This window comes from Phyllobates terribilis, unplaced genomic scaffold (genome assembly GCF_046119375.1).
Source record: "Phyllobates terribilis strain yellow unplaced genomic scaffold, ASM4611937v1 Scaffold_499__1_contigs__length_1316695, whole genome shotgun sequence".
In the NCBI taxonomy this organism is placed as follows: Eukaryota; Metazoa; Chordata; class Amphibia; order Anura; family Dendrobatidae; genus Phyllobates; species Phyllobates terribilis.
In genome coordinates this window covers 1,257,297-1,280,375 of record NW_027363259.1, presented here as the reverse complement: position 1 = coordinate 1,280,375, position 23,079 = coordinate 1,257,297, and the positions used below count along the sequence as shown (strand labels likewise).

The following is a 23,079-nucleotide window of genomic DNA, read 5'->3' as shown; positions in this document are numbered from 1 at the left end:
TATGACATGCGCAGCCAGCGTTCCATTGCCACATTCCGTCTACTGCAGGCGGGATACCTGGATGGCTGAATGTCACTGAGAAGCTCACAGAGACCGCCATAAGCAACAGTTTAAAAGAATGCCACAGACTAATCAACCAAACTTTTTGGGTTGGTTTCTCTTTTATAGTCTGCAGGCATTAAATGAAAGAAGTCAGTGTTCCAGCAGAGGGAGACAACGTTTCAGAAAAGGCATTGTAGCAAACCAAAAAAGAAATTTTAAGCGCAGCAGAGTAACCAGCTCACATACCTGTTAGCTCAGGTGAGTTTAAAAGGCTGCTGTTGATAACAAGGGCATTTGCTAAATAGATGGTGTGTGTGCAACAATATACTGAAAGGTCAATTATATTGTGCAGCTTATCTCACCACCTGTAGTTATTTAGGTGAAAGCTCCAAAATGCTTGCCTAATATGTCTGTTTATCCAAAAGGAAGTATAGAGGGAGAGCTAGATAGATAGCATTGCATTACATTACATTACATGGCAATGCAATGCACAGTTGCTGAAGTTGAACCAAAATGAGCTTGTCATCTGGCTTCTGCAACTTTTAACATGAAAAATCCAATGAGGAGAAGAAAAGCAAAGCCAAAGAGTCCATCCCAAAATCCGACAAACATGCAAAATGAACAAAAAGCATTGAATTCAATTCTTTCTGATTTTAGAAACTGCATTAAAGAAGGGGTGCACCGGTCCTGGAGATACTGCAATACCAGGTCAATGCGTGGAGTGGACAGAGCAAGCTCTTTTTCCATCTCCCTGTTCTAAAAATCCATTTAATATATGGTCCCCAGATAGGGGACGTATCAGATATTAAACTGATAAGAACAGATACTACACTTGATCTTAGCCAAAAGGCCGAGAAGCGATAACCAGAATTGGTTTCCGACTACGGTGCCACCCAAGGATTCTGAAAAGTCCATTTGTGGAGATGGCCACCTGGACTCCCGTTAAGAAGACATGCTGTCAACCTCTAGATCCCTCACATGCCTGCACTTTTCGGCTTGCTGCTGCTGCAATCCACGCGTTTTAGATCTGCATAACTCCACCTCTTTTAGCACAGTACCCTCAACCCCCGGCTGTTCCCACCCGCCTCAACACCGTTGGAAGGGAGGAGAACCAATTAAGGCGGGGGGGGGGGTGGAACGAGCAGCTGTCTACCCTTAGCAGGAGGGTTGCTGATTAATTACCTCTCCTGCTGCTGCTGCTGCTGGCTGTCCAGCAGCAGACTGAAGGTGGCTGCTGCTGTGCGCAGGTATATAAAGGCTCAGAGCCTATTATGACACGCGCAGCCAGCGTTCCATTGCCACATTCCGTCTACTGCAGGCGGGATACCTGGATGGCTGAATGTCACTGAGAAGCTCACAGAGACCGCCATAAGCAACAGTTTAAAAGAATGCCACAGACTAATCAACCAAACTTTTTGGGTTGGTTTCTCTTTTATAGTCTGCAGGCATTAAATGAAAGAAGTCAGTGTTCCAGCAGAGGGAGACAACGTTTCAGAAAAGGCATTGTAGCAAACCAAAAAAGAAATTTTAAGCGCAGCAGAGTAACCAGCTCACATACCTGTTAGCTCAGGTGAGTTTAAAAGGCTGCTGTTGATAACAAGGGCATTTGCTAAATAGATGGTGTGTGTGCAACAATATACTGAAAGGTCAATTATATTGTGCAGCTTATCTCACCACCTGTAGTTATTTAGGTGAAAGCTCCAAAATGCTTGCCTAATATGTCTGTTTATCCAAAAGGAAGTATAGAGGGAGAGCTAGATAGATAGCATTGCATTACATTACATTACATGGCAATGCAATGCACAGTTGCTGAAGTTGAACCAAAATGAGCTTGTCATCTGGCTTCTGCAACTTTTAACATGAAAAATCCAATGAGGAGAAGAAAAGCAAAGCCAAAGAGTCCATCCCAAAATCCGACAAACAAGCAAAATGAACAAAAAGCATTGAATTCAATTCTTTCTGACTTTAGAAACTGCATTAAAGAAGGGGTGCACCGGTCCTGGAGATACTGCAATACCAGGTCAATGCGTGGAGTGGACAGAGCAAGCTCTTTTTCCATCTCCCTGTTCTAAAAATCCATTTAATATATGGTCCCCAGATAGGGGACGTATCAGATATTAAACTGATAAGAACAGATTTTTTTTTTTTTTATCGAAAGCCCGAATTCGTGTACAAAACCCGAGTGCGCTTAAAAAAGTGACAAGTGCCACAAAAAAAGTGCACTAGTATGCTGGTCTTCTTGAAACCCTCTCCAAAAGGAGAAGGGTCCCCCAAACCATTCCCCGTCCCTCCGAGCCAAAAGGCCACAGCGAGGAACAGGGACAAAAAGCCACCTCCAGCCGAAGCCAGAGGCGACCCAATCTAACCCCCAGCACCTGCCCGAGTTCTCACCCGAGCAAGGCACTGGGAGCCAAAGACTGTGCTCCCCTCCCGGAAGAGGGGAGCCAACAACGCTCTCCTCCCGAAAGAGGAGAGCCAGGGGGGTTCAGGGGGGAGCGGAACCTGATGGCCACACACTCCCCCCCTAGACCTGCCAAGAGAGGAACCCGTAAGGGAACCGCATCCCGACAAAATCCTAGTAGGACGTGACACACGTGAATAAGTGGACACACAGTGACAAAGAAATTAAATAAATAGTGAAGGTTTCACAGTATAATACTGCCCGGACCTTCGACCGGGAATTGAAAAATTCCCCATCCTAAGGCCAGAAGGCCCGGAATAAGGGTGTGTGCGAAGAAAGAAAATTTGAAGTGCTTGTGCAAATGTGCCATAAACTCAAGTGGGGTTCCCAATCCCAGTGAGTTAAGGCACCCCAGGGTCACCATTCCTGGGGCACTTCACACTTCGGGCTTTTGATCTTCCCCGGCCCAATGGCGTCGATCCTGGGGGGCCATGCTTTCCACCAGATGACTATATTAGCCACCTGGCGTACTAACAAGCGCCTAAACCCCAGTGTGCATAATGTATCAATCTACTAGGGCGGCCAACATCCAAAACCGCCTTTTCGAAAGATACTACACTTGATCTTAGCCAAAAGGCCGAGAAGCGATAACCAGAATTGGTTTCCGACTACGGTGCCACCCAAGGATTCTGAAAAGTCCATTTGTGGAGATGGCCACCTGGACTCCCGTTAAGAAGACATGCTGTCAACCTCTAGATCCCTCACATGCCTGCACTTTTCGGCTTGCTGCTGCTGCAATCCACGCGTTTTAGATCTGCATAACTCCACCTCTTTTAGCACAGTACCCTCAACCCCCGGCTGTTCCCACCCGCCTCAACACCGTTGGAAGGGAGGAGAACCAATTAAGGCGGGGGGGGGTGGAACGAGCAGCTGTCTACCCTTAGCAGGAGGGTTGCTGATTAATTACCTCTCCTGCTGCTGCTGCTGCTGGCTGTCCAGCAGCAGACTGAAGGTGGCTGCTGCTGTGCGCAGGTATATAAAGGCTCAGAGCCTATTATGACACGCGCAGCCAGCGTTCCATTGCCACATTCCGTCTACTGCAGGCGGGATACCTGGATGGCTGAATGTCACTGAGAAGCTCACAGAGACCGCCATAAGCAACAGTTTAAAAGAATGCCACAGACTAATCAACCAAACTTTTTGGGTTGGTTTCTCTTTTATAGTCTGCAGGCATTAAATGAAAGAAGTCAGTGTTCCAGCAGAGGGAGACAACGTTTCAGAAAAGGCATTGTAGCAAACCAAAAAAGAAATTTTAAGCGCAGCAGAGTAACCAGCTCACATACCTGTTAGCTCAGGTGAGTTTAAAAGGCTGCTGTTGATAACAAGGGCATTTGCTAAATAGATGGTGTGTGTGCAACAATATACTGAAAGGTCAATTATATTGTGCAGCTTATCTCACCACCTGTAGTTATTTAGGTGAAAGCTCCAAAATGCTTGCCTAATATGTCTGTTTATCCAAAAGGAAGTATAGAGGGAGAGCTAGATAGATAGCATTGCATTACATTACATTACATGGCAATGCAATGCACAGTTGCTGAAGTTGAACCAAAATGAGCTTGTCATCTGGCTTCTGCAACTTTTAACATGAAAAATCCAATGAGGAGAAGAAAAGCAAAGCCAAAGAGTCCATCCCAAAATCCGACAAACAAGCAAAATGAACAAAAAGCATTGAATTCAATTCTTTCTGATTTTAGAAACTGCATTAAAGAAGGGGTGCACCGGTCCTGGAGATACTGCAATACCAGGTCAATGCGTGGAGTGGACAGAGCAAGCTCTTTTTCCATCTCCCTGTTCTAAAAATCCATTTAATATATGGTCCCCAGATAGGGGACGTATCAGATATTAAACTGATAAGAACAGATTTTTTTTTTTTTTATCGAAAGCCCGAATTCGTGTACAAAACCCGAGTGCGCTTAAAAAAGTGACAAGTGCCGCAAAAAAAGTGCACTAGGATGCTGGTCTTCTTGAAACCCTCTCCAAAAGGAGAAGGGTCCCCCAAACCATTCCTCGTCCCTCCGAGCCAAAAGGCCACAGCGAGGAACAGGGACAAAAAGCCACCTCCAGCCGAAGCCAGAGGCGACCCAATCTTACCCCCAGCACCTGCCCGAGTTCTCACCCGAGCAAGGCACTGGGAGCCAAAGACTGTGCTCCCCTCCCGGAAGAGGGGAGCCAACAACGCTCTCCTCCCGAAAGAGGAGAGCCAGGGGGGTTCAGGGGGGAGCGGAACCTGATGGCCACACACTCCCCCCCTAGACCTGCCAAGAGAGGAACCCGTAAGGGAACCGCATCCCGACAAAATCCTAGTAGGACGTGACACACGTGAATAAGTGGACACACAGTGACAAAGAAATTAAATAAATAGTGAAGGTTTCACAGTATAATACTGCCCGGACCTTCGACCGGGAATTGAAAAATTCCCCATCCTAAGGCCAGAAGGCCCGGAATAAGGGTGTGTGCGAAGAAAGAAAATTTGAAGTGCTTGTGCAAATGTGCCATAAACTCAAGTGGGGTTCCCAATCCCAGTGAGTTAAGGCACCCCAGGGTCACCATTCCTGGGGCACTTCACACTTCGGGCTTTCGATCTTCCCCGGCCCAATGGCGTCGATCCTGGGGGGCCATGCTTTCCACCAGATGACTATATTAGCCACCTGGCGTACTAACAAGCGCCTAAACCCCAGTGTGCATAATGTATCAATCTACTAGGGCGGCCAACATCCAAAACCGCCTTTTCGAAAGATACTACACTTGATCTTAGCCAAAAGGCCGAGAAGCGATAACCAGAATTGGTTTCCGACTACGGTGCCACCCAAGGATTCTGAAAAGTCCATTTGTGGAGATGGCCACCTGGACTCCCGTTAAGAAGACATGCTGTCAACCTCTAGATCCCTCACATGCCTGCACTTTTCGGCTTGCTGCTGCTGCAATCCACGCGTTTTAGATCTGCATAACTCCACCTCTTTTAGCACAGTACCCTCAACCCCCGGCTGTTCCCACCCGCCTCAACACCGTTGGAAGGGAGGAGAACCAATTAAGGCGGGGGGGGGTGGAACGAGCAGCTGTCTACCCTTAGCAGGAGGGTTGCTGATTAATTACCTCTCCTGCTGCTGCTGCTGCTGGCTGTCCAGCAGCAGACTGAAGGTGGCTGCTGCTGTGCGCAGGTATATAAAGGCTCAGAGCCTATTATGACACGCGCAGCCAGCGTTCCATTGCCACATTCCGTCTACTGCAGGCGGGATACCTGGATGGCTGAATGTCACTGAGAAGCTCACAGAGACCGCCATAAGCAACAGTTTAAAAGAATGCCACAGACTAATCAACCAAACTTTTTGGGTTGGTTTCTCTTTTATAGTCTGCAGGCATTAAATGAAAGAAGTCAATGTTCCAGCAGAGGGAGACAACGTTTCAGAAAAGGCATTGTAGCAAACCAAAAAAGAAATTTTAAGCGCAGCAGAGTAACCAGCTCACATACCTGTTAGCTCAGGTGAGTTTAAAAGGCTGCTGTTGATAACAAGGGCATTTGCTAAATAGATGGTGTGTGTGCAACAATATACTGAAAGGTCAATTATATTGTGCAGCTTATCTCACCACCTGTAGTTATTTAGGTGAAAGCTCCAAAATGCTTGCCTAATATGTCTGTTTATCCAAAAGGAAGTATAGAGGGAGAGCTAGATAGATAGCATTGCATTACATTACATTACATGGCAATGCAATGCACAGTTGCTGAAGTTGAACCAAAATGAGCTTGTCATCTGGCTTCTGCAACTTTTAACATGAAAAATCCAATGAGGAGAAGAAAAGCAAAGCCAAAGAGTCCATCCCAAAATCCGACAAACAAGCAAAATGAACAAAAAGCATTGAATTCAATTCTTTCTGATTTTAGAAACTGCATTAAAGAAGGGGTGCACCGGTCCTGGAGATACTGCAATACCAGGTCAATGCGTGGAGTGGACAGAGCAAGCTCTTTTTCCATCTCCCTGTTCTAAAAATCCATTTAATATATGGTCCCCAGATAGGGGACGTATCAGATATTAAACTGATAAGAACAGATTTTTTTTTTTTTTATCGAAAGCCCGAATTCGTGTACAAAACCCGAGTGCGCTTAAAAAAGTGACAAGTGCCGCAAAAAAAGTGCACTAGGATGCTGGTCTTCTTGAAACCCTCTCCAAAAGGAGAAGGGTCCCCCAAACCATTCCCCGTCCCTCCGAGCCAAAAGGCCACAGCGAGGAACAGGGACAAAAAGCCACCTCCAGCCGAAGCCAGAGGCGACCCAATCTTACCCCCAGCACCTGCCCGAGTTCTCACCCGAGCAAGGCACTGGGAGCCAAAGACTGTGCTCCCCTCCCGGAAGAGGGGAGCCAACAACGCTCTCCTCCCGAAAGAGGAGAGCCAGGGGGGTTCAGGGGGGAGCGGAACCTGATGGCCACACACTCCCCCCCTAGACCTGCCAAGAGAGGAACCCGTAAGGGAACCGCATCCCGACAAAATCCTAGTAGGACGTGACACACGTGAATAAGTGGACACACAGTGACAAAGAAATTAAATAAATAGTGAAGGTTTCACAGTATAATACTGCCCGGACCTTCGACCGGGAATTGAAAAATTCCCCATCCTAAGGCCAGAAGGCCCGGAATAAGGGTGTGTGCGAAGAAAGAAAATTTGAAGTGCTTGTGCAAATGTGCCATAAACTCAAGTGGGGTTCCCAATCCCAGTGAGTTAAGGCACCCCAGGGTCACCATTCCTGGGGCACTTCACACTTCGGGCTTTCGATCTTCCCCGGCCCAATGGCGTCGATCCTGGGGGGCCATGCTTTCCACCAGATGACTATATTAGCCACCTGGCGTACTAACAAGCGCCTAAACCCCAGTGTGCATAATGTATCAATCTACTAGGGCGGCCAACATCCAAAACCGCCTTTTCGAAAGATACTACACTTGATCTTAGCCAAAAGGCCGAGAAGCGATAACCAGAATTGGTTTCCGACTACGGTGCCACCCAAGGATTCTGAAAAGTCCATTTGTGGAGATGGCCACCTGGACTCCCGTTAAGAAGACATGCTGTCAACCTCTAGATCCCTCACATGCCTGCACTTTTCGGCTTGCTGCTGCTGCAATCCACGCGTTTTAGATCTGCATAACTCCACCTCTTTTAGCACAGTACCCTCAACCCCCGGCTGTTCCCACCCGCCTCAACACCGTTGGAAGGGAGGAGAACCAATTAAGGCGGGGGGGGGTGGAACGAGCAGCTGTCTACCCTTAGCAGGAGGGTTGCTGATTAATTACCTCTCCTGCTGCTGCTGCTGCTGGCTGTCCAGCAGCAGACTGAAGGTGGCTGCTGCTGTGCGCAGGTATATAAAGGCTCAGAGCCTATTATGACACGCGCAGCCAGCGTTCCATTGCCACATTCCGTCTACTGCAGGCGGGATACCTGGATGGCTGAATGTCACTGAGAAGCTCACAGAGACCGCCATAAGCAACAGTTTAAAAGAATGCCACAGACTAATCAACCAAACTTTTTGGGTTGGTTTCTCTTTTATAGTCTGCAGGCATTAAATGAAAGAAGTCAGTGTTCCAGCAGAGGGAGACAACGTTTCAGAAAAGGCATTGTAGCAAACCAAAAAAGAAATTTTAAGCGCAGCAGAGTAACCAGCTCACATACCTGTTAGCTCAGGTGAGTTTAAAAGGCTGCTGTTGATAACAAGGGCATTTGCTAAATAGATGGTGTGTGTGCAACAATATACTGAAAGGTCAATTATATTGTGCAGCTTATCTCACCACCTGTAGTTATTTAGGTGAAAGCTCCAAAATGCTTGCCTAATATGTCTGTTTATCCAAAAGGAAGTATAGAGGGAGAGCTAGATAGATAGCATTGCATTACATTACATTACATGGCAATGCAATGCACAGTTGCTGAAGTTGAACCAAAATGAGCTTGTCATCTGGCTTCTGCAACTTTTAACATGAAAAATCCAATGAGGAGAAGAAAAGCAAAGCCAAAGAGTCCATCCCAAAATCCGACAAACAAACAAAATGAACAAAAAGCATTGAATTCAATTCTTTCTGATTTTAGAAACTGCATTAAAGAAGGGGTGCACCGGTCCTGGAGATACTGCAATACCAGGTCAATGCGTGGAGTGGACAGAGCAAGCTCTTTTTCCATCTCCCTGTTCTAAAAATCCATTTAATATATGGTCCCCAGATAGGGGACGTATCAGATATTAAACTGATAAGAACAGATTTTTTTTTTTTTTATCGAAAGCCCGAATTCGTGTACAAAACCCGAGTGCGCTTAAAAAAGTGACAAGTGCCACAAAAAAAGTGCACTAGGATGCTGGTCTTCTTGAAACCCTCTCCAAAAGGAGAAGGGTCCCCCAAACCATTCCCCGTCCCTCCGAGCCAAAAGGCCACAGCGAGGAACAGGGACAAAAAGCCACCTCCAGTCGAAGCCAGAGGCGACCCAATCTTACCCCCAGCACCTGCCCGAGTTCTCACCCGAGCAAGGCACTGGGAGCCAAAGACTGTGCTCCCCTCCCGGAAGAGGGGAGCCAACAACGCTCTCCTCCCGAAAGAGGAGAGCCAGGGGGGTTCAGGGGGGAGCGGAACCTGATGGCCACACACTCCCCCCCTAGACCTGCCAAGAGAGGAACCCGTAAGGGAACCGCATCCCGACAAAATCCTAGTAGGACGTGACACACGTGAATAAGTGGACACACAGTGACAAAGAAATTAAATAAATAGTGAAGGTTTCACAGTATAATACTGCCCGGACCTTCGACCGGGAATTGAAAAATTCCCCATCCTAAGGCCAGAAGGCCCGGAATAAGGGTGTGTGCGAAGAAAGAAAATTTGAAGTGCTTGTGCAAATGTGCCATAAACTCAAGTGGGGTTCCCAATCCCAGTGAGTTAAGGCACCCCAGGGTCAACATTCCTGGGGCACTTCACACTTCGGGCTTTCGATCTTCCCCGGCCCAATGGCGTCGATCCTGGGGGGCCATGCTTAACACCAGATGACTATATTAGCCACCTGGCGTACTAACAAGCGCCTAAACCCCAGTGTGCATAATGTATCAATCTACTAGGGCGGCAAACATCCAAAACCGCCTTTTCGAAAGATACTACACTTGATCTTAGCCAAAAGGCCGAGAAGCGATAACCAGAATTGGTTTCCGACTACGGTGCCACCCAAGGATTCTGAAAAGTCCATTTGTGGAGATGGCCACCTGGACTCCCGTTAAGAAGACATGCTGTCAACCTCTAGATCCCTCACATGCCTGCACTTTTCGGCTTGCTGCTGCTGCAATCCACGCGTTTTAGATCTGCATAACTCCACCTCTTTTAGCACAGTACCCTCAACCCCCGGCTGTTCCCACCCGCCTCAACACCGTTGGAAGGGAGGAGAACCAATTAAGGCGGGGGGGGTGGAACGAGCAGCTGTCTACCCTTAGCAGGAGGGTTGCTGATTAATTACCTCTCCTGCTGCTGCTGCTGCTGGCTGTCCAGCAGCAGACTGAAGGTGGCTGCTGCTGTGCGCAGGTATATAAAGGCTCAGAGCCTATTATGACACGCGCAGCCAGCGTTCCATTGCCACATTCCGTCTACTGCAGGCGGGATACCTGGATGGCTGAATGTCACTGAGAAGCTCACAGAGACCGCCATAAGCAACAGTTTAAAAGAATGCCACAGACTAATCAACCAAACTTTTTGGGTTGGTTTCTCTTTTATAGTCTGCAGGCATTAAATGAAAGAAGTCAGTGTTCCAGCAGAGGGAGACAACGTTTCAGAAAAGGCATTGTAGCAAACCAAAAAAGAAATTTTAAGCGCAGCAGAGTAACCAGCTCACATACCTGTTAGCTCAGGTGAGTTTAAAAGGCTGCTGTTGATAACAAGGGCATTTGCTAAATAGATGGTGTGTGTGCAACAATATACTGAAAGGTCAATTATATTGTGCAGCTTATCTCACCACCTGTAGTTATTTAGGTGAAAGCTCCAAAATGCTTGCCTAATATGTCTGTTTATCCAAAAGGAAGTATAGAGGGAGAGCTAGATAGATAGCATTGCATTACATTACATTACATGGCAATGCAATGCACAGTTGCTGAAGTTGAACCAAAATGAGCTTGTCATCTGGCTTCTGCAACTTTTAACATGAAAAATCCAATGAGGAGAAGAAAAGCAAAGCCAAAGAGTCCATCCCAAAATCCGACAAACAAGCAAAATGAACAAAAAGCATTGAATTCAATTCTTTCTGATTTTAGAAACTGCATTAAAGAAGGGGTGCACCGGTCCTGGAGATACTGCAATACCAGGTCAATGCGTGGAGTGGACAGAGCAAGCTCTTTTTCCATCTCCCTGTTCTAAAAATCCATTTAATATATGGTCCCCAGATAGGGGACGTATCAGATATTAAACTGATAAGAACAGATACTACACTTGATCTTAGCCAAAAGGCCGAGAAGCGATAACCAGAATTGGTTTCCGACTACGGTGCCACCCAAGGATTCTGAAAAGTCCATTTGTGGAGATGGCCACCTGGACTCCCGTTAAGAAGACATGCTGTCAACCTCTAGATCCCTCACATGCCTGCACTTTTCGGCTTGCTGCTGCTGCAATCCACGCGTTTTAGATCTGCATAACTCCACCTCTTTTAGCACAGTACCCTCAACCCCCGGCTGTTCCCACCCGCCTCAACACCGTTGGAAGGGAGGAGAACCAATTAAGGCGGGGGGGGGGGTGGAACGAGCAGCTGTCTACCCTTAGCAGGAGGGTTGCTGATTAATTACCTCTCCTGCTGCTGCTGCTTGCTGTCCAGCAGCAGACTGAAGGTGGCTGCTGCTGTGCGCAGGTATATAAAGGCTCAGAGCCTATTATGACATGCGCAGCCAGCGTTCCATTGCCACATTCCGTCTACTGCAGGCGGGATACCTGGATGGCTGAATGTCACTGAGAAGCTCACAGAGACCGCCATAAGCAACAGTTTAAAAGAATGCCACAGACTAATCAACCAAACTTTTTGGGTTGGTTTCTCTTTTATAGTCTGCAGGCATTAAATGAAAGAAGTCAGTGTTCCAGCAGAGGGAGACAACGTTTCAGAAAAGGCATTGTAGCAAACCAAAAAAGAAATTTTAAGCGCAGCAGAGTAACCAGCTCACATACCTGTTAGCTCAGGTGAGTTTAAAAGGCTGCTGTTGATAACAAGGGCATTTGCTAAATAGATGGTGTGTGTGCAACAATATACTGAAAGGTCAATTATATTGTGCAGCTTATCTCACCACCTGTAGTTATTTAGGTGAAAGCTCCAAAATGCTTGCCTAATATGTCTGTTTATCCAAAAGGAAGTATAGAGGGAGAGCTAGATAGATAGCATTGCATTACATTACATTACATGGCAATGCAATGCACAGTTGCTGAAGTTGAACCAAAATGAGCTTGTCATCTGGCTTCTGCAACTTTTAACATGAAAAATCCAATGAGGAGAAGAAAAGCAAAGCCAAAGAGTCCATCCCAAAATCCGACAAACAAGCAAAATGAACAAAAAGCATTGAATTCAATTCTTTCTGATTTTAGAAACTGCATTAAAGAAGGGGTGCACCGGTCCTGGAGATACTGCAATACCAGGTCAATGCGTGGAGTGGACAGAGCAAGCTCTTTTTCCATCTCCCTGTTCTAAAAATCCATTTAATATATGGTCCCCAGATAGGGGACGTATCAGATATTAAACTGATAAGAACAGATACTACACTTGATCTTAGCCAAAAGGCCGAGAAGCGATAACCAGAATTGGTTTCCGACTACGGTGCCACCCAAGGATTCTGAAAAGTCCATTTGTGGAGATGGCCACCTGGACTCCCGTTAAGAAGACATGCTGTCAACCTCTAGATCCCTCACATGCCTGCACTTTTCGGCTTGCTGCAGCTGCAATCCACGCGTTTTAGATCTGCATAACTCCACCTCTTTTAGCACAGTACCCTCAACCCCCGGCTGTTCCCACCCGCCTCAACACCGTTGGAAGGGAGGAGAACCAATTAAGGGGGGGGTGGAACGAGCAGCTGTCTACCCTTAGCAGGAGGGTTGCTGATTAATTACCTCTCCTGCTGCTGCTGCTGCTGGCTGTCCAGCAGCAGACTGAAGGTGGCTGCTGCTGTGCGCAGGTATATAAAGGCTCAGAGCCTATTATGACACGCGCAGCCAGCGTTCCATTGCCACATTCCGTCTACTGCAGGCGGGATACCTGGATGGCTGAATGTCACTGAGAAGCTCACAGAGACCGCCATAAGCAACAGTTTAAAAGAATGCCACAGACTAATCAACCAAACTTTTTGGGTTGGTTTCTCTTTTATAGTCTGCAGGCATTAAATGAAAGAAGTCAGTGTTCCAGCAGAGGGAGACAACGTTTCAGAAAAGGCATTGTAGCAAACCAAAAAAGAAATTTTAAGCGCAGCAGAGTAACCAGCTCACATACCTGTTAGCTCAGGTGAGTTTAAAAGGCTGCTGTTGATAACAAGGGCATTTGCTAAATAGATGGTGTGTGTGCAACAATATACTGAAAGGTCAATTATATTGTGCAGCTTATCTCACCACCTGTAGTTATTTAGGTGAAAGCTCCAAAATGCTTGCCTAATATGTCTGTTTATCCAAAAGGAAGTATAGAGGGAGAGCTAGATAGATAGCATTGCATTACATTACATTACATGGCAATGCAATGCACAGTTGCTGAAGTTGAACCAAAATGAGCTTGTCATCTGGCTTCTGCAACTTTTAACATGAAAAATCCAATGAGGAGAAGAAAAGCAAAGCCAAAGAGTCCATCCCAAAATCCGACAAACAAGCAAAATGAACAAAAAGCATTGAATTCAATTCTTTCTGATTTTAGAAACTGCATTAAAGAAGGGGTGCACCGGTCCTGGAGATACTGCAATACCAGGTCAATGCGTGGAGTGGACAGAGCAAGCTCTTTTTCCATCTCCCTGTTCTAAAAATCCATTTAATATATGGTCCCCAGATAGGGGACGTATCAGATATTAAACTGATAAGAACAGATACTACACTTGATCTTAGCCAAAAGGCCGAGAAGCGATAACCAGAATTGGTTTCCGACTACGGTGCCACCCAAGGACTCTGAAAAGTCCATTTGTGGAGATGGCCACCTGGACTCCCGTTAAGAAGACATGCTGTCAACCTCTAGATCCCTCACATGCCTGCACTTTTCGGCTTGCTGCTGCTGCAATCCACGCGTTTTAGATCTGCATAACTCCACCTCTTTTAGCACAGTACCCTCAACCCCCGGCTGTTCCCACCCGCCTCAACACCGTTGGAAGGGAGGAGAACCAATTAAGGCGGGGGGGGGGGTGGAACGAGCAGCTGTCTACCCTTAGCAGGAGGGTTGCTGATTAATTACCTCTCCTGCTGCTGCTGCTGCTGGCTGTCCAGCAGCAGACTGAAGGTGGCTGCTGCTGTGCGCAGGTATATAAAGGCTCAGAGCCTATTATGACACGCGCAGCCAGCGTTCCATTGCCACATTCCGTCTACTGCAGGCGGGATACCTGGATGGCTGAATGTCACTGAGAAGCTCACAGAGACCGCCATAAGCAACAGTTTAAAAGAATGCCACAGACTAATCAACCAAACTTTTTGGGTTGGTTTCTCTTTTATAGTCTGCAGGCATTAAATGAAAGAAGTCAGTGTTCCAGCAGAGGGAGACAACGTTTCAGAAAAGGCATTGTAGCAAACCAAAAAAGAAATTTTAAGCGCAGCAGAGTAACCAGCTCACATACCTGTTAGCTCAGGTGAGTTTAAAAGGCTGCTGTTGATAACAAGGGCATTTGCTAAATAGATGGTGTGTGTGCAACAATATACTGAAAGGCCAATTATATTGTGCAGCTTATCTCACCACCTGTAGTTATTTAGGTGAAAGCTCCAAAATGCTTGCCTAATATGTCTGTTTATCCAAAAGGAAGTATAGAGGGAGAGCTAGATAGATAGCATTGCATTACATTACATTACATGGCAATGCAATGCACAGTTGCTGAAGTTGAACCAAAATGAGCTTGTCATCTGGCTTCTGCAACTTTTAACATGAAAAATCCAATGAGGAGAAGAAAAGCAAAGCCAAAGAGTCCATCCCAAAATCCGACAAACAAGCAAAATGAACAAAAAGCATTGAATTCAATTCTTTCTGATTTTAGAAACTGCATTAAAGAAGGGGTGCACCGGTCCTGGAGATACTGCAATACCAGGTCAATGCGTGGAGTGGACAGAGCAAGCTCTTTTTCCATCTCCCTGTTCTAAAAATCCATTTAATATATGGTCCCCAGATAGGGGACGTATCAGATATTAAACTGATAAGAACAGATACTACACTTGATCTTAGCCAAAAGGCCGAGAAGCGATAACCAGAATTGGTTTCCGACTACGGTGCCACCCAAGGATTCTGAAAAGTCCATTTGTGGAGATGGCCACCTGGACTCCCGTTAAGAAGACATGCTGTCAACCTCTAGATCCCTCACATGCCTGCACTTTTCGGCTTGCTGCTGCTGCAATCCACGCGTTTTAGATCTGCATAACTCCACCTCTTTTAGCACAGTACCCTCAACCCCCGGCTGTTCCCACCCGCCTCAACACCGTTGGAAGGGAGGAGAACCAATTAAGGCGGGGGGGGGGGGGTGGAACGAGCAGCTGTCTACCCTTAGCAGGAGGGTTGCTGATTAATTACCTCTCCTGCTGCTGCTGCTGCTGGCTGTCCAGCAGCAGACTGAAGGTGGCTGCTGCTGTGCGCAGGTATATAAAGGCTCAGAGCCTATTATGACACGAGCAGCCAGCGTTCCATTGCCACATTCCGTCTACTGCAGGCGGGATACCTGGATGGCTGAATGTCACTGAGAAGCTCACAGAGACCGCCATAAGCAACAGTTTAAAAGAATGCCACAGACTAATCAACCAAACTTTTTGGGTTGGTTTCTCTTTTATAGTCTGCAGGCATTAAATGAAAGAAGTCAGTGTTCCAGCAGAGGGACACAACGTTTCAGAAAAGGCATTGTAGCAAACCAAAAAAGAAATTTTAAGCGCAGCAGAGTAACCAGCTCACATACCTGTTAGCTCAGGTGAGTTTAAAAGGCTGCTGTTGATAACAAGGGCATTTGCTAAATAGATGGTGTGTGTGCAACAATATACTGAAAGGTCAATTATATTGTGCAGCTTATCTCACCACCTGTAGTTATTTAGGTGAAAGCTCCAAAATGCTTGCCTAATATGTCTGTTTATCCAAAAGGAAGTATAGAGGGAGAGCTAGATAGATAGCATTGCATTACATTACATTACATGGCAATGCAATGCACAGTTGCTGAAGTTGAACCAAAATGAGCTTGTCATCTGGCTTCTGCAACTTTTAACATGAAAAATCCAATGAGGAGAAGAAAAGCAAAGCCAAAGAGTCCATCCCAAAATCCGACAAACAAGCAAAATGAACAAAAAGCATTGAATTCAATTCTTTCTGATTTTAGAAACTGCATTAAAGAAGGGGTGCACCGGTCCTGGAGATACTGCAATACCAGGTCAATGCGTGGAGTGGACAGAGCAAGCTCTTTTTCCATCTCCCTGTTCTAAAAATCCATTTAATATATGGTCCCCAGATAGGGGACGTATCAGATATTAAACTGATAAGAACCGATACTACACTTGATCTTAGCCAAAAGGCCGAGAAGCGATAACCAGAATTGGTTTCCGACTACGGTGCCACCCAAGGATTCTGAAAAGTCCATTTGTGGAGATGGCCACCTGGACTCCCGTTAAGAAGACATGCTGTCAACCTCTAGATCCCTCACATGCCTGCACTTTTCGGCTTGCTGCTGCTGCAATCCACGCGTTTTAGATCTGCATAACTCCACCTCTTTCAGCACAGTACCCTCAACCCCCGGCTGTTCCCACCCGCCTCAACACCGTTGGAAGGGAGGAGAACCAATTAAGGCGGGGGGGGGTGGAACGAGCAGCTGTCTACCCTTAGCAGGAGGGTTGCTGATTAATTACCTCTCCTGCTGCTGCTGCTGGCTGTCCAGCAGCAGACTGAAGGTGGCTGCTGCTGTGCGCAGGTATATAAAGGCTCAGAGCCTATTATGACACGCGCAGCCAGCGTTCCATTGCCACATTCCGTCTACTGCAGGCGGGATACCTGGATGGCTGAATGTCACTGAGAAGCTCACAGAGACCGCCATAAGCAACAGTTTAAAAGAATGCCACTGACTAATCAACCAAACTTTTTGGGTTGGTTTCTCTTTTATAGTCTGCAGGCATTAAATGAAAGAAGTCAGTGTTCCAGCAGAGGGAGACAACGTTTCAGAAAAGGCATTGTAGCAAACCAAAAAAGAAATTTTAAGCGCAGCAGAGTAACCAGCTCACATACCTGTTAGCTCAGGTGAGTTTAAAAGGCTGCTGTTGATAACAAGGGCATTTGCTAAATAGATGGTGTGTGTGCAACAATATACTGAAAGGTCAATTATATTGTGCAGCTTATCTCACCACCTGTAGTTATTTAGGTGAAAGCTCCAAAATGCTTGCCTAATATGTCTGTTTATCCAAAAGGAAGTATAGAGGGAGAGCTAGATAGATAGCATTGCATTACATTACATTACATGGCAATGCAATGCACAGTTGCTGAAGTTGAACCAAAATGAGCTTGTCATCTGGCTTCTGCAACTTTTAACATGAAAAATCCAATGAGGAGAAGAAAAGCAAAGCCAAAGAGTCCATCCCAAAATCCGACAAACAAGCAAAATGAACAAAAAGCATTGAATTCAATTCTTTCTGATTTTAGAAACTGCATTAAAGAAGGGGTTCACCGGTCCTGGAGATACTGCAATACCAGGTCAATGCGTGGAGTGGACAGAGCAAGCTCTTTTTCCATCTCCCTGTTCTAAAAATCCATTTAATATATGGTCCCCAGATAGGGGACGTATCAGATATTAAACTGATAAGAACAGATACTACACTTGATCTTAGCCAAAAGGCCGAGAAGCGATAACCAGAATTGGTTTCCGACTACGGTGCCACCCAAGGATTCTGAAAAGTCCATTTGTGGAGATGGCCACCTGGACTCCCGTTAAGAAGACATGCTGTCAACCTCTAGATCCCTCACATGCCTGCACTTTTCGGCTTGCTGCTGCTGCAATCCACGCGTTTTAGATCTGCATAACTCCACCTCTTTTAGCACAGTACCCTCAACCCCCGGCTGTTCCCACCCGCCTCAACACCGTTGGAAGGGAGGAGAACCAATTAAGGCGGGGGGGGGGGGGGGGGTGGAACGAGCAGCTGTCTACCCTTAGCAGGAGGGTTGCTGATTAATTACCTCTCCTGCTGCTGCTGCTGCTGGCTGTCCAGCAGCAGACTGAAGGTGGCTGCTGCTGTGCGCAGGTATATAAAGGCTCAGAGCCTATTATGACACGCGCAGCCAGCGTTCCATTGCCACATTCCGTCTACTGCAGGCGGGATACCTGGATGGCTGAATGTCACTGAGAAGCTCACAGAGACCGCCATAAGCAACAGTTTAAAAGAATGCCACTGACTAATCAACCAAACTTTTTGGGTTGGTTTCTCTTTTATAGTCTGCAGGCATTAAATGAAAGAAGTCAGTGTTCCAGCAGAGGGAGACAACGTTTCAGAAAAGGCATTGTAGCAAACCAAAAAAGAAATTTTAAGCGCAGCAGAGTAACCAGCTCACATACCTGTTAGCTCAGGTGAGTTTAAAAGGCTGCTGTTGATAACAAGGGCATTTGCTAAATAGATGGTGTGTGTGCAACAATATACTGAAAGGTCAATTATATTGTGCAGCTTATCTCACCACCTGTAGTTATTTAGGTGAAAGCTCCAAAATGCTTGCCTAATATGTCTGTTTATCCAAAAGGAAGTATAGAGGGAGAGCTAGATAGATAGCATTGCATTACATTACATTACATGGCAATGCAATGCACAGTTGCTGAAGTTGAACCAAAATGAGCTTGTCATCTGGCTTCTGCAACTTTTAACATGAAAAATCCAATGAGGAGAAGAAAAGCAAAGCCAAAGAGTCCATCCCAAAATCCGACAAACAAGCAAAATGAACAAAAAGCATTGAATTCAATTCTTTCTGATTTTAGAAACTGCATTAAAGAAGGGGTGCACCGGTCCTGGAGATACTGCAATACCAGGTCAATGCGTGGAGTGGACAGAGCAAGCTCTTTTTCCATCTCCCTGTTCTAAAAATCCATTTAATATATGGTCCCCAGATAGGGGACGTATCAGATATTAAACTGATAAGAACAGATACTACACTTGATCTTAGCCAAAAGGCCGAGAAGCGATAACCAGAATTGGTTTCCGACTACGGTGCCACCCAAGGATTCTGAAAAGTCCATTTGTGGAGATGGCCACCTGGACTCCCGTTAAGAAGACATGCTGTCAACCTCTAGATCCCTCACATGCCTGCACTTTTCGGCTTGCTGCTGCTGCAATCCACGCGTTTTAGATCTGCATAACTCCACCTCTTTTAGCACAGTACCCTCAACCCCCGGCTGTTCCCACCCGCCTCAACACCGTTGGAAGGGAGGAGAACCAATTAAGGCGGGGGGGGGTGGAACGAGCAGCTGTCTACCCTTAGCAGGAGGGTTGCTGATTAATTACCTCTCCTGCTGCTGCTGCTGCTGGCTGTCCAGCAGCAGACTGAAGGTGGCTGCTGCTGTGCGCAGGTATATAAAGGCTCAGAGCCTATTATGACACGCGCAGCCAGCGTTCCATTGCCACATTCCGTCTACTGCAGGCGGGATACCTGGATGGCTGAATGTCACTGAGAAGCTCACAGAGACCACCATAAGCAACAGTTTAAAAGAATGTCACAGACTAATCAACCAAACTTTTTGGGTTGGTTTCTCTTTTATAGTCTGCAGGCATTAAATGAAAGAAGTCAGTGTTCCAGCAGAGGGAGACAACGTTTCAGAAAAGGCATTGTAGCAAACCAAAAAAGAAATTTTAAGCGCAGCAGAGTAACCAGCTCACATACCTGTTAGCTCAGGTGAGTTTAAAAGGCTGCTGTTGATAACAAGGGCATTTGCTAAATAGATGGTGTGTGTGCAACAATATACTGAAAGGTCAATTATATTGTGCAGCTTATCTCACCACCTGTAGTTATTTAGGTGAAAGCTCCAAAATGCTTGCCTAATATGTCTGTTTATCCAAAAGGAAGTATAGAGGGAGAGCTAGATAGATAGCATTGCATTACATTACATTACATGGCAATGCAATGCACAGTTGCTGAAGTTAAACCAAAATGAGCTTGTCATCTGGCTTCTGCAACTTTTAACATGAAAAATCCAATGAGGAGAAGAAAAGCAAAGCCAAAGAGTCCATCCCAAAATCCGACAAACAAGCAAAATGAACAAAAAGCATTGAATTCAATTCTTTCTGATTTTAGAAACTGCATTAAAGAAGGGGTGCACCGGTCCTGGAGATACTGCAATACCAGGTCAATGCGTGGAGTGGACAGAGCAAGCTCTTTTTCCATCTCCCTGTTCTAAAAATCCATTTAATATATGGTCCCCAGATAGGGGACGTATCAGATATTAAACTGATAAGAACAGATACTACACTTGATCTTAGCCAAAAGGCCGAGAAGCGATAACCAGAATTGGTTTCCGACTACGGTGCCACCCAAGGATTCTGAAAAGTCCATTTGTGGAGATGGCCACCTGGACTCCCGTTAAGAAGACATGCTGTCAACCTCTAGATCCCTCACATGCCTGCACTTTTCGGCTTGCTGCTGCTGCAATCCACGCGTTTTAGATCTGCATAACTCCACCTCTTTTAGCACAGTACCCTCAACCCCCGGCTGTTCCCACCCGCCTCAACACCGTTGGAAGGGAGGAGAACCAATTAAGGCGGGGGGGGGGGTGGAACGAGCAGCTGTCTACCCTTAGCAGGAGGGTTGCTGATTAATTACCTCTCCTGCTGCTGCTGCTGCTGGCTGTCCAGCAGCAGACTGAAGGTGGCTGCTGCTGTGCGCAGGTATATAAAGGCTCAGAGCCTATTATGACACGCGCAGCCAGCGTTCCATTGCCACATTCCGTCTACTGCAGGCGGGATACCTGGATGGCTGAATGTCACTGAGAAGCTCACAGAGACCGCCATAAGCAACAGTTTAAAAGAATGCCACAGACTAATCAACCAAACTTTTTGGGTTGGTTTCTCTTTTATAGTCTGCAGGCATTAAATGAAAGAAGTCAGTGTTCCAGCAGAGGGAGACAACGTTTCAGAAAAGGCATTGTAGCAAACCAAAAAAGAAATTTTAAGCGCAGCAGAGTAACCAGCTCACATACCTGTTAGCTCAGGTGAGTTTAAAAGGCTGCTGTTGATAACAAGGGCATTTGCTAAATAGATGGTGTGTGTGCAACAATATACTGAAAGGTCAATTATATTGTGCAGCTTATCTCACCACCTGTAGTTATTTAGGTGAAAGCTCCAAAATGCTTGCCTAATATGTCTGTTTATCCAAAAGGAAGTATAGAGGGAGAGCTAGATAGATAACATTGCATTACATTACATTACATGGCAATGCAATGCACAGTTGCTGAAGTTGAACCAAAATGAGCTTGTCATCTGGCTTCTGCAACTTTTAACATGAAAAATCCAATGAGGAGAAGAAAAGCAAAGCCAAAGAGTCCATCCCAAAATCCGACAAACAAGCAAAATGAACAAAAAGCATTGAATTCAATTCTTTCTGATTTTAGAAACTGCATTAAAGAAGGGGTGCACCGGTCCTGGAGATACTGCAATACCAGGTCAATGCGTGGAGTGGACATAGCAAGCTCTTTTTCCATCTCCCTGTTCTAAAAATCCATTTAATATATGGTCCCCAGATAGGGGACGTATCAGATATTAAACTGATAAGAACAGATACTACACTTGATCTTAGCCAAAAGGCCGAGAAGCGATAACCAGAATTGGTTTCCGACTACGGTGCCACCCAAGGATTCTGAAAAGTCCATTTGTGGAGATGGCCACCTGGACTCCCGTTAAGAAGACATGCTGTCAACCTCTAGATCCCTCACATGCCTGCACTTTTCGGCTTGCTGCTGCTGCAATCCACGCGTTTTAGATCTGCATAACTCCACCTCTTTTAGCACAGTACCCTCAACCCCCGGCTGTTCCCACCCGCCTCAACACCGTTGGAAGGGAGGAGAACCAATTAAGGCGGGGGGGGTGGAACGAGCAGCTGTCTACCCTTAGCAGGAGGGTTGCTGATTAATTACCTCTCCTGCTGCTGCTGCTGCTGGCTGTCCAGCAGCAGACTGAAGGTGGCTGCTGCTGTGCGCAGGTATATAAAGGCTCAGAGCCTATTATGACACGCGCAGCCAGCGTTCCATTGCCACATTCCGTCTACTGCAGGCGGGATACCTGGATGGCTGAATGTCACTGAGAAGCTCACAGAGACCACCATAAGCAACAGTTTAAAAGAATGTCACAGACTAATCAACCAAACTTTTTGGGTTGGTTTCTCTTTTATAGTCTGCAGGCATTAAATGAAAGAAGTCAGTGTTCCAGCAGAGGGAGACAACGTTTCAGAAAAGGCATTGTAGCAAACCAAAAAAGAAATTTTAAGCGCAGCAGAGTAACCAGCTCACATACCTGTTAGCTCAGGTGAGTTTAAAAGGCTGCTGTTGATAACAAGGGCATTTGCTAAATAGATGGTGTGTGTGCAACAATATACTGAAAGGTCAATTATATTGTGCAGCTTATCTCACCACCTGTAGTTATTTAGGTGAAAGCTCCAAAATGCTTGCCTAATATGTCTGTTTATCCAAAAGGAAGTATAGAGGGAGAGCTAGATAGATAGCATTGCATTACATTACATTACATGGCAATGCAATGCACAGTTGCTGAAGTTAAACCAAAATGAGCTTGTCATCTGGCTTCTGCAACTTTTAACATGAAAAATCCAATGAGGAGAAGAAAAGCAAAGCCAAAGAGTCCATCCCAAAATCCGACAAACAAGCAAAATGAACAAAAAGCATTGAATTCAATTCTTTCTGATTTTAGAAACTGCATTAAAGAAGGGGTGCACCGGTCCTGGAGATACTGCAATACCAGGTCAATGCGTGGAGTGGACAGAGCAAGCTCTTTTTCCATCTCCCTGTTCTAAAAATCCATTTAATATATGGTCCCCAGATAGGGGACGTATCAGATATTAAACTGATAAGAACAGATACTACACTTGATCTTAGCCAAAAGGCCGAGAAGCGATAACCAGAATTGGTTTCCGACTACGGTGCCACCCAAGGATTCTGAAAAGTCCATTTGTGGAGATGGCCACCTGGACTCCCGTTAAGAAGACATGCTGTCAACCTCTAGATCCCTCACATGCCTGCACTTTTCGGCTTGCTGCTGCTGCAATCCACGCGTTTTAGATCTGCATAACTCCACCTCTTTTAGCACAGTACCCTCAACCCCCGGCTGTTCCCACCCGCCTCAACACCGTTGGAAGGGAGGAGAACCAATTAAGGCGGGGGGGGGGGTGGAACGAGCAGCTGTCTACCCTTAGCAGGAGGGTTGCTGATTAATTACCTC

The 23,079-nt window shown here is 46.2% G+C and overlaps 15 non-coding genes and 4 pseudogenes across 15 annotated transcripts; all 19 read right to left on the bottom strand.

Annotated features, from left to right (window-relative positions):
• Positions 1-713: 713 nt before the first annotated feature.
• On the bottom strand, positions 714-904 carry LOC141230906 (U2 spliceosomal RNA). The gene has a single exon (XR_012297354.1). It is a non-coding gene; the product is annotated as a U2 spliceosomal RNA (small nuclear RNA).
• Positions 905-2,025: 1,121 nt separating this feature from the next.
• LOC141230347 (U2 spliceosomal RNA) lies at positions 2,026-2,211 on the bottom strand. Its single transcript, XR_012296885.1, has one exon. It is a non-coding gene; the product is annotated as a U2 spliceosomal RNA (small nuclear RNA).
• A 789-nt stretch (positions 2,212-3,000) lies between these two features.
• Positions 3,001-3,092, bottom strand: LOC141230455 (U2 spliceosomal RNA; annotated as a pseudogene).
• Positions 3,093-4,211: 1,119 nt separating this feature from the next.
• Positions 4,212-4,397, bottom strand: LOC141230344 (U2 spliceosomal RNA). The gene has a single exon (XR_012296883.1). It is a non-coding gene; the product is annotated as a U2 spliceosomal RNA (small nuclear RNA).
• Positions 4,398-5,186: 789 nt separating this feature from the next.
• Positions 5,187-5,278, bottom strand: LOC141230454 (U2 spliceosomal RNA; annotated as a pseudogene).
• Positions 5,279-6,397: 1,119 nt separating this feature from the next.
• On the bottom strand, positions 6,398-6,583 carry LOC141230343 (U2 spliceosomal RNA). Its single transcript, XR_012296882.1, has one exon. It is a non-coding gene; the product is annotated as a U2 spliceosomal RNA (small nuclear RNA).
• A 789-nt stretch (positions 6,584-7,372) lies between these two features.
• On the bottom strand, positions 7,373-7,464 carry LOC141230453 (U2 spliceosomal RNA; annotated as a pseudogene).
• Positions 7,465-8,583: 1,119 nt separating this feature from the next.
• On the bottom strand, positions 8,584-8,769 carry LOC141230342 (U2 spliceosomal RNA). The gene has a single exon (XR_012296881.1). It is a non-coding gene; the product is annotated as a U2 spliceosomal RNA (small nuclear RNA).
• Positions 8,770-9,558: 789 nt separating this feature from the next.
• Positions 9,559-9,650, bottom strand: LOC141230431 (U2 spliceosomal RNA; annotated as a pseudogene).
• Positions 9,651-10,768: 1,118 nt separating this feature from the next.
• On the bottom strand, positions 10,769-10,959 carry LOC141230905 (U2 spliceosomal RNA). Its single transcript, XR_012297353.1, has one exon. It is a non-coding gene; the product is annotated as a U2 spliceosomal RNA (small nuclear RNA).
• A 1,118-nt stretch (positions 10,960-12,077) lies between these two features.
• LOC141230903 (U2 spliceosomal RNA) lies at positions 12,078-12,268 on the bottom strand. Its single transcript, XR_012297351.1, has one exon. It is a non-coding gene; the product is annotated as a U2 spliceosomal RNA (small nuclear RNA).
• A 1,115-nt stretch (positions 12,269-13,383) lies between these two features.
• On the bottom strand, positions 13,384-13,574 carry LOC141230902 (U2 spliceosomal RNA). The gene has a single exon (XR_012297350.1). It is a non-coding gene; the product is annotated as a U2 spliceosomal RNA (small nuclear RNA).
• Positions 13,575-14,695: 1,121 nt separating this feature from the next.
• On the bottom strand, positions 14,696-14,886 carry LOC141230901 (U2 spliceosomal RNA). The gene has a single exon (XR_012297349.1). It is a non-coding gene; the product is annotated as a U2 spliceosomal RNA (small nuclear RNA).
• Positions 14,887-16,009: 1,123 nt separating this feature from the next.
• On the bottom strand, positions 16,010-16,200 carry LOC141230197 (U2 spliceosomal RNA). Its single transcript, XR_012296752.1, has one exon. It is a non-coding gene; the product is annotated as a U2 spliceosomal RNA (small nuclear RNA).
• Positions 16,201-17,316: 1,116 nt separating this feature from the next.
• On the bottom strand, positions 17,317-17,507 carry LOC141230176 (U2 spliceosomal RNA). The gene has a single exon (XR_012296732.1). It is a non-coding gene; the product is annotated as a U2 spliceosomal RNA (small nuclear RNA).
• Positions 17,508-18,634: 1,127 nt separating this feature from the next.
• On the bottom strand, positions 18,635-18,825 carry LOC141230900 (U2 spliceosomal RNA). The gene has a single exon (XR_012297348.1). It is a non-coding gene; the product is annotated as a U2 spliceosomal RNA (small nuclear RNA).
• A 1,119-nt stretch (positions 18,826-19,944) lies between these two features.
• LOC141230899 (U2 spliceosomal RNA) lies at positions 19,945-20,135 on the bottom strand. Its single transcript, XR_012297347.1, has one exon. It is a non-coding gene; the product is annotated as a U2 spliceosomal RNA (small nuclear RNA).
• Positions 20,136-21,256: 1,121 nt separating this feature from the next.
• On the bottom strand, positions 21,257-21,447 carry LOC141230185 (U2 spliceosomal RNA). Its single transcript, XR_012296740.1, has one exon. It is a non-coding gene; the product is annotated as a U2 spliceosomal RNA (small nuclear RNA).
• Positions 21,448-22,565: 1,118 nt separating this feature from the next.
• LOC141230898 (U2 spliceosomal RNA) lies at positions 22,566-22,756 on the bottom strand. Its single transcript, XR_012297346.1, has one exon. It is a non-coding gene; the product is annotated as a U2 spliceosomal RNA (small nuclear RNA).
• Positions 22,757-23,079: the final 323 nt, after the last annotated feature.